The sequence below is a fragment of the Homalodisca vitripennis genome, chromosome 7 (genome assembly GCF_021130785.1).
Source record: "Homalodisca vitripennis isolate AUS2020 chromosome 7, UT_GWSS_2.1, whole genome shotgun sequence".
Taxonomy (NCBI): Eukaryota; Metazoa; Arthropoda; class Insecta; order Hemiptera; family Cicadellidae; genus Homalodisca; species Homalodisca vitripennis.
Window position 1 is genome coordinate 87,462,678 of NC_060213.1, and position 17,753 is coordinate 87,480,430.

Here is a 17,753-nt window from a genome sequence, read left to right on the forward strand (position 1 = left end):
AACTGTGTTGGTGTAGGTGTATGCTTGCGCAATTTTGACTGTATCTATAAATAAATGTACGATTCTATATGTTATGGTGTATAGCATGCCTACACAATTAATATCTTTATTTGTAAATAGGTGTCCGACTGTAACTGTGTTGGTGTAGGTGTATGCTTGCGCAATTTTGACTGTATCTCTAAATAGATGTACGATTCTAAATGTTATGGTGTATAGCATGCTTGCTCGATTAATATCTTAATTTGTAAAAAGTGTAGGACTGTAACTGTGTTGATGTAAGTGCATGCTTACGCAATTTAAACTGTATCTATAAATAGATGTACGATTCTAAATGTTATGGTGTATAGCATGCCTACACAATTAATATCTTTATTTGTAAATAGGTGTCCGACTGTAACTGTGTTGGTGTAAGTGTATGCTTGCGCAATTTGAACTGTATCTATAAATAGATGTACGATTCTAAATGTTATGGTGTATAGCATGCTTGCTCGATTAATATCTTAATTTGTAAAAAGTGTAGGACTGTAACTGTGTTGATGTAAGTGCATGCTTACGCAATTTAAACTGTATCTATAAATAGATGTACGATTCTAAATGTTATGGTGTATAGCATGCCTACACAATTAATATCTTTATTTGTAAATAGGTGTCCGACTGTAACTGTGTTGGTGTAAGTGTATGCTTGCAATTTGAACAATATCTGAACTGTATCTATAAATAGATGTACGATTCTAAATGTTATGGTGTAAAGCATGCTTGCCCAATTAATATCTTTATTTGTAAATAGGTGTCCGACTGTAACTGTGTTGGTGTAAGTGTATGCTTGCGCAATTTGAACTGTATCTATAAATAGATGTACGATTCTATATGTTATGGTGTAAAGCATGCTTGCCCAATTAATATCTTTATTTGTAAATAGGTGTCCGACTGTAACTGTGTTGGTGTAAGTGTATGCTTGCGCAATTTGAACTGTATCTATAAATAGGTGAACAATTCTAATTGTTTTGGTGTAAAGCATGCTTGCCCAAAATATCTTTATTTTTAAATAGGTGTCCGACTGTAACTGTGTTGGTGTAAGTGTATGTTTGCGCAATTTCAACTGTATCTATAAATAGGTGAACAATTCTAATTGTTTTGGTGTAAAGCATGCTTGCCCAAAATATCTTCATTTGTAAATATGTGTCCGACTGCAACTGTTTTGGTGTAAGTGTATGCTTGCGCAATTTAAACTGTATCTATAAATAGATGTACGATTCTAAATGTTATGGTGTATAGCATGCCTGCACAATTAATATCTTTATTTGTAAATAGGTGTCCGACTGTAACTGTGTTGGTGTAAGTGTATGCTTGCGCAATTTGAACTGTATCTATAAATTAGATGTACGATTCTATATGTTATGGTGTATAGCATGCCTGCACAATTAATATCTTTATTTGTAAATAGGTGTCCGACTGTAACTGTGTTGGTGTAAGTGTATGCTTGCGCAATTTGAACTGTATCTATAAATAGATGTACGATTCTAATATGTTATGGTGTATAGCATGCTTGCCCAATTAATATCTTTATTTGTAAATAGGTGTACTGGTCTAACTGTGTTGGTGTATGTATGTTAATTGAAAACATGTATTTATTAGATGTACTTGATTACAAAAGTATTATAGATAAAATATCTTCATGTGTCAATGAGTGTAGGAATGTAACTGTGTTGGTGTAAGTGTATGCTTGTGCAATTTAACTGTATCTGTAAATAGATGTACGATACTAAATGTTATGGTGTAAAGCATGCTTGCCCAATTAATATCTTTATTTGTAAATAGGTGTATGACTGTAACTGTGTTGGTGTAAGTGTATGCTCGCGCAATTTCAACTGTATCTATAAATAGATGAATTATTCTAATTATTTTGGTGTAAAGCATGCTTGCCCAATTAATATCTTTATTTGTAAATAGGTGTCCGACTGTAACTGTGTTGGTGTAAGTGTATGCTTGAGAAATTTGCACTGTATCTATAAATAGATGTACGATTGAAAATGTTATGGTGTAAAGCATGCCCAATTAATATCTTTATTTGAAAATATGTGTCCGACTGTAACTGTGTTGGTGTAAGTGTATGCTTGAGAAATTTGGACTGTATCTATAAATAGGTGAATTCGATTGAAATTGTTTTGGTGTAAAGCATGCTTGCCCAATTAATATGTTTTCATTTGAAAATATGTGTCCGACTGTAACTGTGTTGGTGTAAGTGTATGCTTGAGAAATTTGGACTGTATCTATAAATAGATGTTCGATTGAAACTGTTATGGTGTATAGCATGCCCAATTAATATCTTCATTTGTAAATATGTGTCTAACTGTAACTGTGTTGGTGTAAGTATGCTTGCGCAATTGGAACTGTATATATAAATAGATGTACGATTCTAACTGTTATGGTGTAAAGCATTCTTGCCCAATTAATATCTTCATTTGTAAATAGGAATACTGGTCTATCAATATTGGTGTATGTATGACAATTAAATGAAAACATGATTTATTCCATACTTGATTACAAAAGTATTATAGATAAAATACATGGTATGTTTCAATGAGTGTAGGAATGTAACTGTGTTGGTGTAAGGTATGCTTGCCCAATTAATATCTTTATTTCTAAATATGTGTACTACTGTAACTGTGTTGGTGTAAATGTATTCTTGGGAAATTATAACTTGTACGTGTAAATGAGTAATCGACTGTAACTTTGTTGCTGTAAATGTATGATTTTGTAATTATAACCTGTATTTGTAAATAGGCCTTCGACTGTAATCATGTTGTTGTAAATTTATGCACGCGCAATCATATTATGTACGAGTATGTGTATCATTTTATTGTGTTCGTGTAAGTGTGTGACATGTACGACTGTAACTATGTTGATGTTAATATGTGCTACCAATTATAATCTGTTTATGTAATAAGTTTACGGGTTTACATTGTAAATGTGCGATTGCACTGTTAGACTTTCTTTGTGTAAGTAAATTTACGTCTCAAAATGCTTTGATGTAACTGTTATTAAGCAGCTTGTAAGTGTTAAAGTTAAATTAGTATAGAATAGGTTGTGTAATCTGTAATTGTAATTTATTTTTGATGTTAAGCACTTCAGCAATTACTTTCAGCTACCTTTGGACTATAATAGTGTAAATACAAACTGAAGATGTAAAAAAGTAAATGGCTTGATTGGTCTTGGTATGTAAATGAAATGTACGTTTATATATATAAATTATATTTAATTAATTAACTTATTCTAAATAAATTAATTTATGTTTATTTTTTTATTTTGAATTTATTTATTTATTTTTATTTATTTATTTTAAATTAATTTATATGTTTATATATATATATATATATATATATATATATATATAATTTATATATAAAATATTTATGTGTATAATAATAATGTGTGTGTGTGTGTGTGTGTGTGTGTGTGTGTGTGTGTGCGTGCGTGTGTGTTAAACGTTTGATTTGTAAAGGCCTATTCCTAAAAGCAAAATGTATATTATTAATATGTTGTCAATTAATATTGCAATTCGTTTAAAGTTCTTTCCAGTTACTCGGTACTTTTACAATTACGCTTTATTAAACATTTAGTATTGAAATACAATACATCACAAATATAGTAAACAAAACCGAATGGGTTTTCTAATTCCTGAACCCGATTTGGGCTCTTAATAAGTTTTAACTTTCATTGTATTAGTTACACAGGAGATAAACCATTCATGAGGACACGGTGGTATGAGGTCCGGAGGGGTTATTTCAGATAGTACTGAGGTCCGACACTAGGGCTGCGCCACATAACTTTGATCGTTATCATTCAAATATTTACTACCGGAGCCTCTCACTCCACAGACGGCAGTCCGAACGCTCACTTCTTTCCTTAATTCAATTTACATTATTGGATTAGTTACCTCTTGTGTAACTAATACAATGAAAGGTTCTAGTAAAAACAAAAGCGCAAGAGTTAATGATCAATGCGCGCCTTTATTGATTACATTTGTTCCTACGTACACGTGTTTACAACCGACCAGTTCAGAGTAGTTTAGGAATAGTTTATGAATTTAATTTTTTAAACGAATACCTGCAAACTTGTATACGACAGTGAGTAAATTTGTAAAAACTGAATGAAAACTTTAAAGGTTTTTTACTCTAAATAAAGGACTATTAATTTACAAACTATACTGAAATAGAAAATGGACGGTACAACCTGATATTTAAGTTGTGGTGAGGCTCCTCGCTTGGAGTTTGGTCATAATCCCAACAGATGATCTTTAGATGGTATGGCGAAAGAAGAAAGAACAATTAAAGTAGCTGGTGACAAGGGATTAAAGAGACCTCCAATACATCGTGATGAAGGCAGCTGGCAGGGGTGGTAGATTGTATAGACATCAGCTGATCAGGTTCATTGACTGAGACATCCATGCTACAGAAGTGGTCTTCTCTACATTCCCATTAAAGGGAAGGGATACCTGTAACACAAATGCAATGTGTTCTGGCAAAATGTTTAGATATATTCGCTGAAAGTAGCTTAAATCTTTAACGTTCCACCTCAATTTAAAATTTAACTCTGATAACATTTTAAGAGCATGGATGAATGAGTGTTAAGTTTGATTATTTCAGAAGAAAATTAAGATTAAAATATATACACATTAATCAACGTTATACCAGAAGGTAAACTAAAATAATAATCTAGTAGTATGGATGACATTAAAAATGTAAAAATATATTTAACGGATATAGAAAGAAGGTGAAGCAACTTAAATAACAAGAGAAAATGGAATTTCAGGATTTATAACTAACTAAATTGATAAAGTGTTAACAGTTTGCAATATTTAGCAAATATTTTAAATGCAGTAGCAATAAAAGCAAACAATGTTTTCGTGAATTGTGAAGTTCAAGGTTAGAAGTCTATATTGCAGTTTCTTAGATATTACTAACTACAATAAGACTGTCCATGATGTGCATATACACTAAGCTAGTTATTATCATCCGCGAGGTATACTACGAGAATATTAAATTTTCTTATTCGTAACTATCAAAAAAGTTGGTAAGAAAAATATGGTAAAAAACTTAAAAAGGAGTATAAATGGTTAGTGAAATCGAAAGGAAAAATAATAATCACTCGATTTTCAGTGATTATACGTACACATATTGTTCACAATTTGAGTCTAAAAATGTTTTTAAGAAATCATCTAGACCAAATGGCTGAGAGCCGCTATAAAACATTACTGCATATTTAAAAAAATGTGGCAAATGAGTTCAACGTTACGCTAATCGAATACTCCATTTCCAATTACTATAATTTACCGGAATATGCACCTATGCTTAAACATACCAAAGTTTACATTCATAATTACTACGTTGTGAAAAAATTAGCAACAAGCGCTTACTTTTAGTGAATGTGATTCTCCGTTTCTATTTTATGTTAAAATAATATGCATCTATGCATACGAATATTTTAAAAATATAAAAGTTATTTTCATTTCTAACAAATATTTCAAACTTTTTTTTATCTTGTTCAGATATATCCTTAAAAAGATTCTTTTTGCTTATAGATAAAAATTTACATATAATTAAGTTTCATTGGATGAAAGACCAGAAGTAAGATATCTTACTAAGAAACAGATAAAAGATATACGTTAACACTAATGAAATGTAAAATAACAAATAAAGGTAAAAGATGGACCGATATAAAAAATACACAAAAAGATATCTGCAGATATATTTGTAAACTTAGAAACAGTAATTTATTGGAATAGTTCAACACTTTTAACGATTTAGTCTTGAATATTATGACGAGTAAAATAATCTAATAAATGTTTCAAAACGTATTCGGCTACGTTTTAACGAAAAGAAATAATTGTCTCAACACAATCAGAACGTTCCGAAATCTATAGAATGTTTTTATATAACACATAACACTCAATTAGAAAGTAATTTATATTTTATTTCTTGCAGTAATCAAACATATTACAATAGCCTATGAATTATTGAAATGCAATTTTATTTGTTTCATCTCTTAAGAATATTTATTTCAAAACATATTGAAATATGTGGTGCGAAACAAAGTAAGTCATTAGAAAATAATTACTGCCGAAACTGATGTTGCATTTAGAAGCTTTAAGCTTTTGAATCCAAGAAATTTGATGTAAATTAATATGACATAAAATCAAATGATTTTGTATAAGATATTCTCTGTTCTACTTGAAAAATTGGAATCAATATGAGGAAATTTGGACAAATAGATACATGTTAGTATTCTTTGCAACGTTATAAAAAACTTGAGTAATAACAAGAAACGTTTTCTTTAATACTTTTTCGCAAACAAATAGTTAATAGGACTCAAATTTAAACAATATCGTCAATTAGTATTTCTTGTATATTTTCCACAACATGAAAACTGGGACTGAAAATCAGTGACGAAATAAATATTCCTTTTCGCTTGTTTGTTTTTCTTATTAATAATTGTAGCAGCTTTATTCTACTCTATATATTAATGAGATGTTGAGTAATCATAAAAAATCAACTCTTATCTACGAATATTCAATAATAAGATAGCAGCCTAAGAGAGTAACGTCAAGAAATAGTCAAATATAAAGATGTTCAAAGTTTTACCGCATGCATTCGTAACCCGTTGGTAGAGAGAACGGAGGAGATGTGAATCATACCCTTTATATAAGATGCAATTTTTGCAGTCGCAATCACCTCCACGTGCAATTTTTTCCACATTGATAATACAGTAGATGATATATTGTGTTTATACATTCAAGTAAATATTTAACGCTCCGCATTAACATAGTGTACACGTAGATATGACGATCTTAACGCTTTACAGGTCTCCTTTTGGATTGTAAATTTTATCAGCTGAGTGCCTGGACCACCAACCACACTCATGCTTGACACCTAGCCGAGATCCTCCTCTACAAGTAAGTAGAATGAACTTGCTCGCTTTTCAAGGGCAGAACAAAGGATATCAGCTGGCTACAAAGGTACAGCTTATTACTTTAATTCATTTTGTACTTTGCATCTCAATTGTTTAAAAACTGAATCAGATTATAATCGAAATGCCCAGGTAATTGTCATTAAAGCTATTCATTAGTTATTTTACACTGTGTATTTTGGGTACTGCATTTCAAAGATCAAAGAGGTATTTATGAAACGTTGAACAGCTTGAAACATGTATACTTATGTTTTGCGTTGTAAGGTTAGAAGCAAAAGTTATAGCTTAACTATAAAATTAAACTAAGAAAAGAGGATTGTAAACTGGATATACAATTTTCCAATTTTGCTTCGACGTAAGCCGTTGTAGAAAAGTTCGTTTTCACAAATAGTTCGGTTTCCTGTTTGAGGTCCGTTACTCAAGTGAGATCTTGGATGAATTAGCCTATGGACTTAGAATTTTGGCCTTGAAACTTTACTTTTACACGGGCTACATCAAGTCTTGATGATTGTGGATATCCACTCCATGAGCTTTGACTGAGCGAAATCAAAGCCAATGACACATGGGCCTGGTAAAATTTCTCCTCTAAATATTTGTCTGTCTGTCCAGAGGATATCTAAAGAATAAAATGTTTTATAAAACTGGAATAAATAGTGTTGGAAACATGGGCTGTAGCTCGACTCTCTTGTACTTTAAAATACGTATTGCTTGTAGGTGAAGCATACAGTATACATACTCGTATGTATATATATATATATATATATATATATATATATATATATATATATACGAGTTTGGCCGGTTATTTAGACAAAAACTTTCATATTTATGAGATTCAAAATAGCTTTAGAGTATTTAAGAAACATACCTCTACACAATGAAGTTGCAGTTTACTACAGTCGATTAATATTTTATAATATTTTTGTTTTTTATATAAATAGCTTATAATGGCTTAGGCTTAAAATACGTTAGATATATTATTGTATTGATAAAGCAGATACATACCAGCAAATGTTACTGATTTTATATATATATATATATATATATATATATATATATATATATATATATATATATATGATTATATATTTGCATACTTGAACTATACTTATACTTTTATAATTTACTACCCGTGCAATGTCCAACTGTCGCATGAAAAACGTATTAAATTGATTTAATTTTCAAGTTTTTTGTTCTTCTAGTATTTATGATTATTAATTTTAAGAAATTCCCATGTGACTTTACCCTTAACCTTGCTCTTTTAAAGTTCACGTCTTCAAATGTTCAAGATCTCGTAATCTCTTCAATACTGGAAAGTGATCTTCTTATAAATTGGTATGCCATACACATATATGTGTCATATAAAGTGCTAAAAGATTTAAATCATAGCAAATTCAAACAAACAGAAACACTTGCTAGTAACGTGCTTTTTTCCACCAATGGTGATTTATAGTCATGGCCGTCTGATATTCCTAGCTAGATGAACGAAAACAGTGATGAGCAGTTATTTTACTTTTTTGTGAGTCCCATTTTCTTTTTGATTGCGTTATTTTGTTTTAATATGTATTAGTATTTTTTACATAGCTATGAATTCGTTGTTCCAAGATTGTTGTTGATGATGGATGGTTTGAAAGGATAACAGGATTTCAGACATTTGCCATCTTTATACGTTACAAAATGTATAACACGACGTTTCGAGGACATACATCTACCCTCTTCGTCATCAGTATTTTAGCCTGTGCTGGTGTGACGAGTGATTGTGTTCTTGACTTCTCGTGGTCGTGACTTGTGTTCGGGACTTGCATTCTGTGTAGTGACAACGCCTAGCAGCTTCTGAGTATGTTTGAACCCTTTCCTTTCTCTTCTTTTCTTGTTTCTGTTCTTTATTTTTGTATAATTATATTACCAGAAGAATAGGATAGATTTCAATCTTCGAAACATGTTTTATATGTTTTTTAACATATAACATTGGCAAATGTCCAAAATTCTGTTAACCTATGTATATGTTGTTACAAGTTCATTTTGAGCTATAAAAATAGTTTTGGAATATTGTGTGTCATCTTTTAATTTGATATACTGTGTGTGGAAACTGTGTAATATGTTTAAACGCAGACAAATCTTCAAATTCTTCTTGGAGATTTCTCCTAACATGTAATTCTACCACTAACAATATAGGAAGGTGATAAATGTAGACTTTTCGTCTAAGAGTGTTGTGTTTTAAACGCAATGATAATGCTCTAGTTTCTACCCACTCTTCTAATTTTCTCCGATACCGTACTATTTTTATGAGCATTTGCTATTGTTAGCCATCTTAATTAATGTAATTTGCAAAATGGATATACCGAGAGAATTTTAATAAATTAATAAATCGCGAGGGATTGACATGAGGAATTGATTAGGGATTGACTTAAACGCAAATTTATTTCTATTCTGATTTACTGAAACGACCCTTCTATATCGTTTGCACGTGCAGGTTCCACGTGAACACGGAACAGATTAATCAATTTAAACGTAAATATACTTAAAAATACTCCCATGGTCTGGAGAAACTTTATTACTTACCAAACAGAAATAAACTTGAAGACTGCGAGTATCAGTCGAAATCGCTGATTAATCAGAGAATCTGCATTCAAAATTTTACGAAGTCCATCCCATCTCAAAGTCTAGAGAGAGATAGGTGTTTTACATAAAATCCAGGAATTGATAACTAATCATAATTTTAAATGTTTTAATTTCGCTCCAGAATACTGAGAACTGTTTAATGAAAACTAATTATTCTTAAATTAAATAATGTTTCACGGGCGAAGCTACTTTACGTATGAGCGCATTTGTTACCATGTGCAGTTCATGAATATTTTTTCTGGAACTCCCATACAGTTTTTAAGAAACGTCTGTGAGTTATTGTTAAGAAGCGGGATTAGACAAGACAAGATTAGATTTGCAATGTCGACCGTAATATTAACAATGTAGGAAAAATCCATATATACAACTCAAGACCATAATTCGTCCTTAACATCACAAGGCCATACCACCCTAGTGCGCAATAGGATAAAATTACGACATAGGACAAGATTCGAGTAAAAAGTTTGATGTACGACTAAGAAACCTAGACCAATTCATTTTAAACTTTCCAGAGCTTATGGGAAATCAGTTTACAAGATGGAAATTTGTGATCTTTCACTCTAAAAACATTTGGTTTTGGTTTTGCGAGCGTAGTTATGAAAATTTTGAGATCTTCGGTTTTATTTAATAATTGCTACGTAATGTTATCTTTTTTGAAGGCTTTAGGTTGTTCTAATCCTGAAATAATATCGATATACATTATTTTTGTAAATTAAAATTTGTTATTTATTTTTTAATTGTAATTAGTTATGCATGTACCTACAGTGTTTCCAAAGGTAGTGATGAAGAAAGAAAGTGCCAAAATTTTCTAAAAATGGATTTGTATACACTTTTGCCCTTAGTATTGGACAAAATAAATTGACAGCCATCCCGTCAAATAATTTGACAAAATATTTATATGTAATTGAAAAATAATTACATTCATTCCGATCCGACTAGAGTTGCTACGCGGATCCAAAGTCCAGTTTCAATAAACGAACGTGAACCCAACATTCCTAATGTAAGTGGTTATATTAGAGGCGTATTTCGTGAATAAATATGAAAATATACTTTTATACAATATATCCGTGAAGTTGTACTATAGCTTTGTGGTAAATGTGGTTTTAATTAAGGTAAGCGTCTTCTATTTTACTAGGGCTTCATTATTTTCATGGCGATAAGTTTATTTTATCATTAGGGATAGCAATGATTAAGTATAAAACAATTATTTTAATGTGGATGAAAGAATTACCGCCCCTTAAAACCCCCTCAAGGATTTAATTTTGGCCAGCGTCTCTACCTTGTCATCACAACACATCATGGCACTCTTGCAACTGCTAGGTAAATTGCAAACTTTTTATGTCCATCTAAAAGTAGATGGATTGACAGTGGCTACTCATCAATAAATTTCTTATTCAAAATTAAGAAGGTCTACGGCTTTAAAGCAGTCTTATACAGCCTATCGAATTCTTTACTGACCAACACCATTACGTTTTGCCGAATAAATTCTCTGAGCATTAGATCTACACAAAATACGCAGAGTAGAGGTACTCAGATGATTGAGCTAGAATAGGAGAAGAATTATATTTTCCGCAAAAAAGAAAACGTTTTAAGAAGGCTGCAAGATGTAAGCGAAAAAAATAACTGCACTTACTTTCAAAACAAAACAAATACAATTTTTCTCTTTTCATATTCAGATTAACTAGTCTTGAGGTTTTAGCACATTATAACAGATTCTTCTTGTTTCTCGAGAGTTTTATTTTTATGGTGCAATATTATTTACAGTCATATAAACAAGAAATATTGCTTTAATAATGGTTTAAAAAACCAAAAATTTAGAGCAAATAAACAGTACAACGAGTGCTATTCAATTTTAATAGATGGCTAAAATTACCATTATGATTAACTGATTAAGTACAGAAATTATATCAAAAATTTATTATTCCTTTCTTTATAACTATATCTGTAAACATACAAATGCAATGGTGAGAAAATTTGATATTATAACGATTCAAAACCTGTGAAAACACATATAAAAATAAGCTAATATAATACTTTTAAGGGTGTTATAATATGCGATGTCCAGTGTTTTTTCTGTTTCGCCCTTCTTTGTGATGGTGTAGGTGTAGCGTCAGCCGTGGTGAATTAACAAAACCTGCACAATTAAATGTCGTGTTAAGAATTAAACATTTAAAATAGTGATTTTTAATATTATGTACCTAATAAAATTACTTAAGAGGTATGTAAATTGACTAATACGGAATATTTTTATTCGTCCGGCCAATAATACAAGGTAAGAAGGTAATTTAATAACTCTTAAATTTCCATGAACTATATATAACATTACATATAATAGTATACTTTTGATTAACATGTATATAATGTTGGATCAAAAGTCTTAAGTTGTATCACTTGCTGCAATTGGATGACAATTTTGCGAGTTATGAATTTTTAAAGATGCAGTTAAAAGCGCCAGAAACCGGTGCACTTTGTAAATGTTATTGACATAAAACTGGAAGTTATTAGTTTTATAGGTAACTAACTTCCTTTATTGAAGCTAGTTATTTTGTGGTTAACTTTCAAATTCAGTTATTATACTTTTTAATCCTTAAGTACATTTCGAGGTTCAAAATATACTTCTCCTTCAGGTGTAAAAAGGCTCAACACCCGTTTACAAATAATGATGGCAAATATCCTAAATACTATTTACCATTCAAATCAATCACCGTCAGCAATAAATTTTAAGCAAACAATATAACAAGAATCCCTTAATACTTTCCTCTTGGCAAACATCTCTGCAGGCAATATAGGTACACTCTGCGTTAAAAGAACACTACACTGAAAAGCCACGCAATACACTGATAAAATAATTAAAAAGCAAACACCGGTTTTAGTGTCTACAATATATTGTGCACTATCTAGCGGATATGATAAGGAGTAGAACGGAAGACAAGCTAACACGGAAGTTTTATTTATTGAAAAATAATTACTGGGCGATAAACGATACAGTGTGTTCCTAATGTTACGAACGCTTAAGGGATCTTGGAAACCATAAAAGAGACAGAAAAGATTAAATTTTCAAAGTTGTGCTTAATAACTATACCAAAATTTAATGAGGTGAGGTAGGTAGTTGTGTAGTTCGCTGTGCTGAAAAACTCGTTTTAGGTCATAAATTTAAAACTTTCACAGTTTTCTTATTAGTACCTATATTGAAACGTATTTACTTGAAATCTGCATTAAATTTCTTTTAGTTTTTAAACATCTCTATAGTTTCAATGTGCATACAATTTGGAACACATTGTATACCGATTGACACTTTAGATGTGATGCTAATGTGCATCACTATGATGAATTTGCCTCTGTTAAGTATCTCATAGAGGTTTGGACTCATCAACCATCCAAACACTGTATATTTAAGCAATCCGTGCTTAGGTAGAAGTACCACATTTAAAAAATGTTCAGTTAATTTAAAATTATGCTAAAATCTGTAGCAGCAGTAATATTATGATATTTATGGTGATTGTAATTTACTCAGATATTAGTATTTTTGTTCCGTAGCTGATTTGGCCTCTCTTCCAATCAAGAATAGATGTAGATTTTTCATCTGTTCGTATTAATTTTATTTTCTGCTGTATTATTGATATCAATGCTTGTATTTGTAAATTGGCTGCTGCCGTTGAAAATAAATAAATAAATAAAAGAATATATATACAGGCTCTGAGGAGCCCACTTTTGTCAAAAGACAACTTATAACTTTCATAACTGTCTTTAAAGATAATGTAAAAGTTAAACAACATTGTCTCTTATGTCTGCACTGCTTTGCACGCAACTTAATATTTTTGCACGTTTATGACAACTGCCGATTCGATTGAATTAAATTTCCTTAATTATGGATTTGAATTAATTTTGAGCTTGCTTTTTTGCCATGACAAAGACCTTAAGAAGTTCGTAATTATGACCAAACTCTGCGCGTTTGTTCATAAACTTAAAAATTTTGTTAATTTAGTACATTTAGAGCTGAAAATGGTACATTAGTTCAAAATCACAGTCCAGCGAACTTTCATCTAAAATAGTTCTTGCCGACTGCTCCAAAAAGATTAGAAAAATTGTTTTGATTTTGTAAAATGACGATTACGTAGTTTTAGTGCTGATTTAAAAAATGGCATACGTTTTTTAACACGTAAGAATTGCCTACAAAATAAAGTTGAAGTATTGGGAAAAATGATAAAAAAACGTAAATTTTTATCCATTTATATCATTTTAAAGCGAATTAAAAGAAAAATAAACAACGATACCTAGCGAAAGTAAGCATATTAGTAATAGACATGTGTTGCAAAGTCTTTATAAAAACGTTTTCTTTTTCCATCAAAGCTTTTTTTTGATACTTTTTTGGATGTATTCTTTGAATTTTTCCCTTTTTAACATCCAACAGTAGTTTGCCACTATTTTGACATTCCATCGACCTTGGTATCTGCGCCCCATTTCTTCTATCTTGATGGAAACGTTCCTTGTTCCTCACTTGTAACCCTAAGATATCCTAGAGTTTAGTCCAGATGTGAGTGAAGGAAATGAACTTTAACACTCATGTTATAACCCATAATTTTGTAGTTTTGTAACAATTCAGCAACCACAGTTTTGTGGTTAGGGTCTTTTTCGTTTCCAATAAAACCTGTTAAACAGGTTGTGAAATGAATTCCAAGCTTTTTGTAATTGTATTTATCTTTTAGTGACAAAGCTTTCATTTGTTAAAAGTGTTATTATGTCAAGCCCAACAAAGACTACCTCTTTCAGCTTAGCATCGGATAGACCAGGAAACTGTTCACAAAGATACTTAAAACACTCTCCTTCTTTATTTAATGCTTTCACATATTGTGTCATTAGCCCCAATTGGATATGAAGTTGTGGAAGTAGAATTCTTATAGGATCTGCTAAACTTTGTCTTTCAACATTTTTAACTCCAGGAATAAGAGCCTTCTAATCGGCCACGTCTTCATGACATAGTGTTATTTCCTGTCACGGCTATCTCATTCACAGAGGAAACATGGGAACTTTATGTAACCACTTTGTTGACCCACTAACATGGAAACTTTCAAATTCGCCCATTTATGGTCAGAGTAGCTGAGTTTATTCAGAACAAACTCAAGATTTTCGTAGCATTCTTTGAAATGGACCGAGTGTCCAACAGGCTCATAAGCATATTAGTCGACTATGACATTTGGTCTAAATCATATAAAATATATTCCAGGGGATCCGAAGATGAAGTAATAGACAAGCCAGGTCCATGAGCAACAGGGCGAATAGCCGAACATGTGTTGGTTGGGTATGAAATATCTCTCCTGTTTTTTAAATTGGAGACTTGCACTGAACAAAAACAAATAACAGTCATTACCGTGATTGTTAGGCTCTCTTCATATAATGGGTACTCCAAAACGATAAAAATTCTTATTACATTGAAACCCTTGCGTCAGTTCTTCAACACACACAGAACATACTATATGTGGAGCCCAAGATTTATCTTGGTCTAATAATTTAATACCAAAGTATGCAAAATACACCTCCAGAACAACATTTGACATGTTAATTTGTTGCTTCTTGACGGTATAAGAGCCTCAAATATAACAGAAACATTTAAGAGAGTTGACACAACCTCTAGTAGCCATTTCTTGTAGAACCGTAGCATAGAACTGTTTAATGTGTACACCACAGTAGCTGACAGAAGCAGGTAGATGACTCCACACTGAGTCACTGACTGCAACCAAGGTCACGGCTCTGTGAACTCCTCACGACACCTATCAGACAGTAGGGTTGGGAAGTGGCAGAAAAATAAGATCCAATTTAGATGCATCGTCTTATTCAAAAATAAATAGAATAAACACTTTTTGTTTGTAAATAGCATACTCACATTGTTTAGTTACCTGCTCATCATTAAAGGTCCATAATACAGACTTAATTGACCACTAAATTGTCTGTTGTAATATAAAGAGGTCGTACGCATACTGAACCATGAAACCCCGGCAAATAATAAAATTTCAGGTGAAAATGGTACCTTATCTATCAGTGATGGATTTTTTCAGTATTCTTTCCGTAATCAGCACAAAACATAATGTTAAACCCAATAGTTAAATGTGCAACAATTTTTTCAATGGAAACCTGTTGTATTTCAAAAACATTTTCAGGAAAATTTATAAAAATTCATCCAAATGATATATGTATACTATTTAGTAACTTGAATAGTAATATCCATTAATAAAATGGTCAAAGTAATATTATCTACCTTAGCTAAAACACGAACAAAATTGTTTCTGAGGAGTATACTTTACATAACAAACTCAATGAACACTTAAGTAGACCAGCACTTGCATCACTTGTATTTCTGTCTCATAGCTTGTACAAAGTTTTAACTCGTTTTACTTTTTCTCCCACTATATCAATAACATGCAAAATAAAATCCTACAAGTCAAATGAGCCAAAGGAAATTTTAAATTACAACAAATATTGCAAACTCGATTAAATTATAGAAAATCTTTCTTATACCTTCTAAAAAGACGACCTGTTTTTCATGTAAATGAAGTAAGAAAGTTTTTAGATATTATACATACCAAAAGGAAGGTGTAAATCCACCAAGTTGTCAAAAATGGTGTTCACAAGTTGGTAACATATTCAAAATATGCACTATTGATACATGCGAAAAGAAATATTCCACTGATAGCAGTGGACGGGAAACTATTATGTGCCACAAAAAGAAAATTGCAAAGCAAAATCCAGCGTCAACATACAGATGATAGAAGATTTTCGAAAGTTCCTTAATTTCATAGAACGTAAGAAGTTACCTTATACTATGAAATATGAGATACAATGCCAAATTTGCCACTGGCTTAATATCTATAAATTTTATAGAATTTACTATGTTAGCTATAGAAATATTCTTAACTGTAAAATGAAATGTAAAACATGAAGAAGTAGATACAAAAAAGGTATTAAAAAGTTAAAAAATTAATATATTTTATAACAAGTTTATGCGAAATTATTGTACGTAGGCTGAACATAATAATGCACAATCATAATTTTTCCATCCATGATTCCGAAAGGGAATTGAGAACATTGTAATATTTAGTTTGAGTTATAGAATATTATTACGAATTTAAGAACGAACATATGCTTACTATCTAAAACTCTTAATATAAATTCACCTATGTGACTTAAAAGTACTGTACAAAATTACATTTTAGTAATAATATTTAGTTTTAACAAGTTAATGTATACCACTAGAACATAATAACTACTTTATATCTTACATTAACATTATGGAAATGATAGTTTTTAAAGCACACATACTCATTACTGCACATTTCGCTTTACATTGCTGAAGTGATTAACAATATTTTTGTATAATGTATTAATTTATTTACAACTAGATGTACTTACAACAAGTTGAGACATGTATAAAGGAATTTAATTATCTAGATTAACACAGGCTGCTTTCGATATGTAGCCAAATATACACTTATAATAGTCACAATAATTTATAATAAATGACATAACTCACGCTACAGAACACAGCGAATTGAAGGAAGCCCTGCAGGATGTCACGCTTATAAGTTATATATTAACTCTGTAATTCCCCAGAGGGTTGACTTCTGGTTGGTTTATATCTTCCAATTTAACCCACACTGGGTACAGCAAAAACCGATGTGTCACTTAAATCTGGGCAACCTTATGGGTGTCCAGGAACGGCAGGCACATACATTAATTCGATAGGATAGATTTACTGTGGGAGATAACTTCAGTTTGTAGTGTTCGTCTCTAAGAGTCAAAGATTCTTGGCAGCCAGACATGAGGATATGTCACCTCTTCCCTGCTGTGACTGGATAGGCTGGTTCAGATCTGACTTTCCCTTCTTCCGAGGGGACATGGACTTAAGATTAGTGCCCTAAGTTCTTCCTCGTGAATCTCAGCAGGAGACGGCCCCTACCCCCAACCTTACCCACCTAGAATATCCTGTAACTCGGGAAGTAACGCAATGGTCCTAATAGGACTAGATGCAATGTTTTAAGCTTCTTGCCCTATGGGAACAAAAACCAATTGAAATTGATTATTTGAAGGACTAATATGGTAATGGACTGTTTCAATCTTAATTATTGGTGTATTTTGTTCTATACTTTGTTCCGAGTTAGCGAAAAATAACA

The 17,753-nt window shown here is 31.4% G+C and overlaps 1 long non-coding RNA gene across 1 annotated transcript in view; it reads left to right on the plus strand.

Annotated features, from left to right (window-relative positions):
• The first annotated feature begins 6,815 nt into the window (after positions 1–6,815).
• The window catches only part of LOC124366029, an 85,080-nt gene continuing 74,142 nt past the window's right edge, over positions 6,816–17,753 (plus strand). The window contains exon 1 of the long non-coding RNA XR_006922773.1: positions 6,816–6,952. This is a non-coding gene — a long non-coding RNA (uncharacterized LOC124366029). The remainder of the gene's footprint in view (positions 6,953–17,753) is intronic.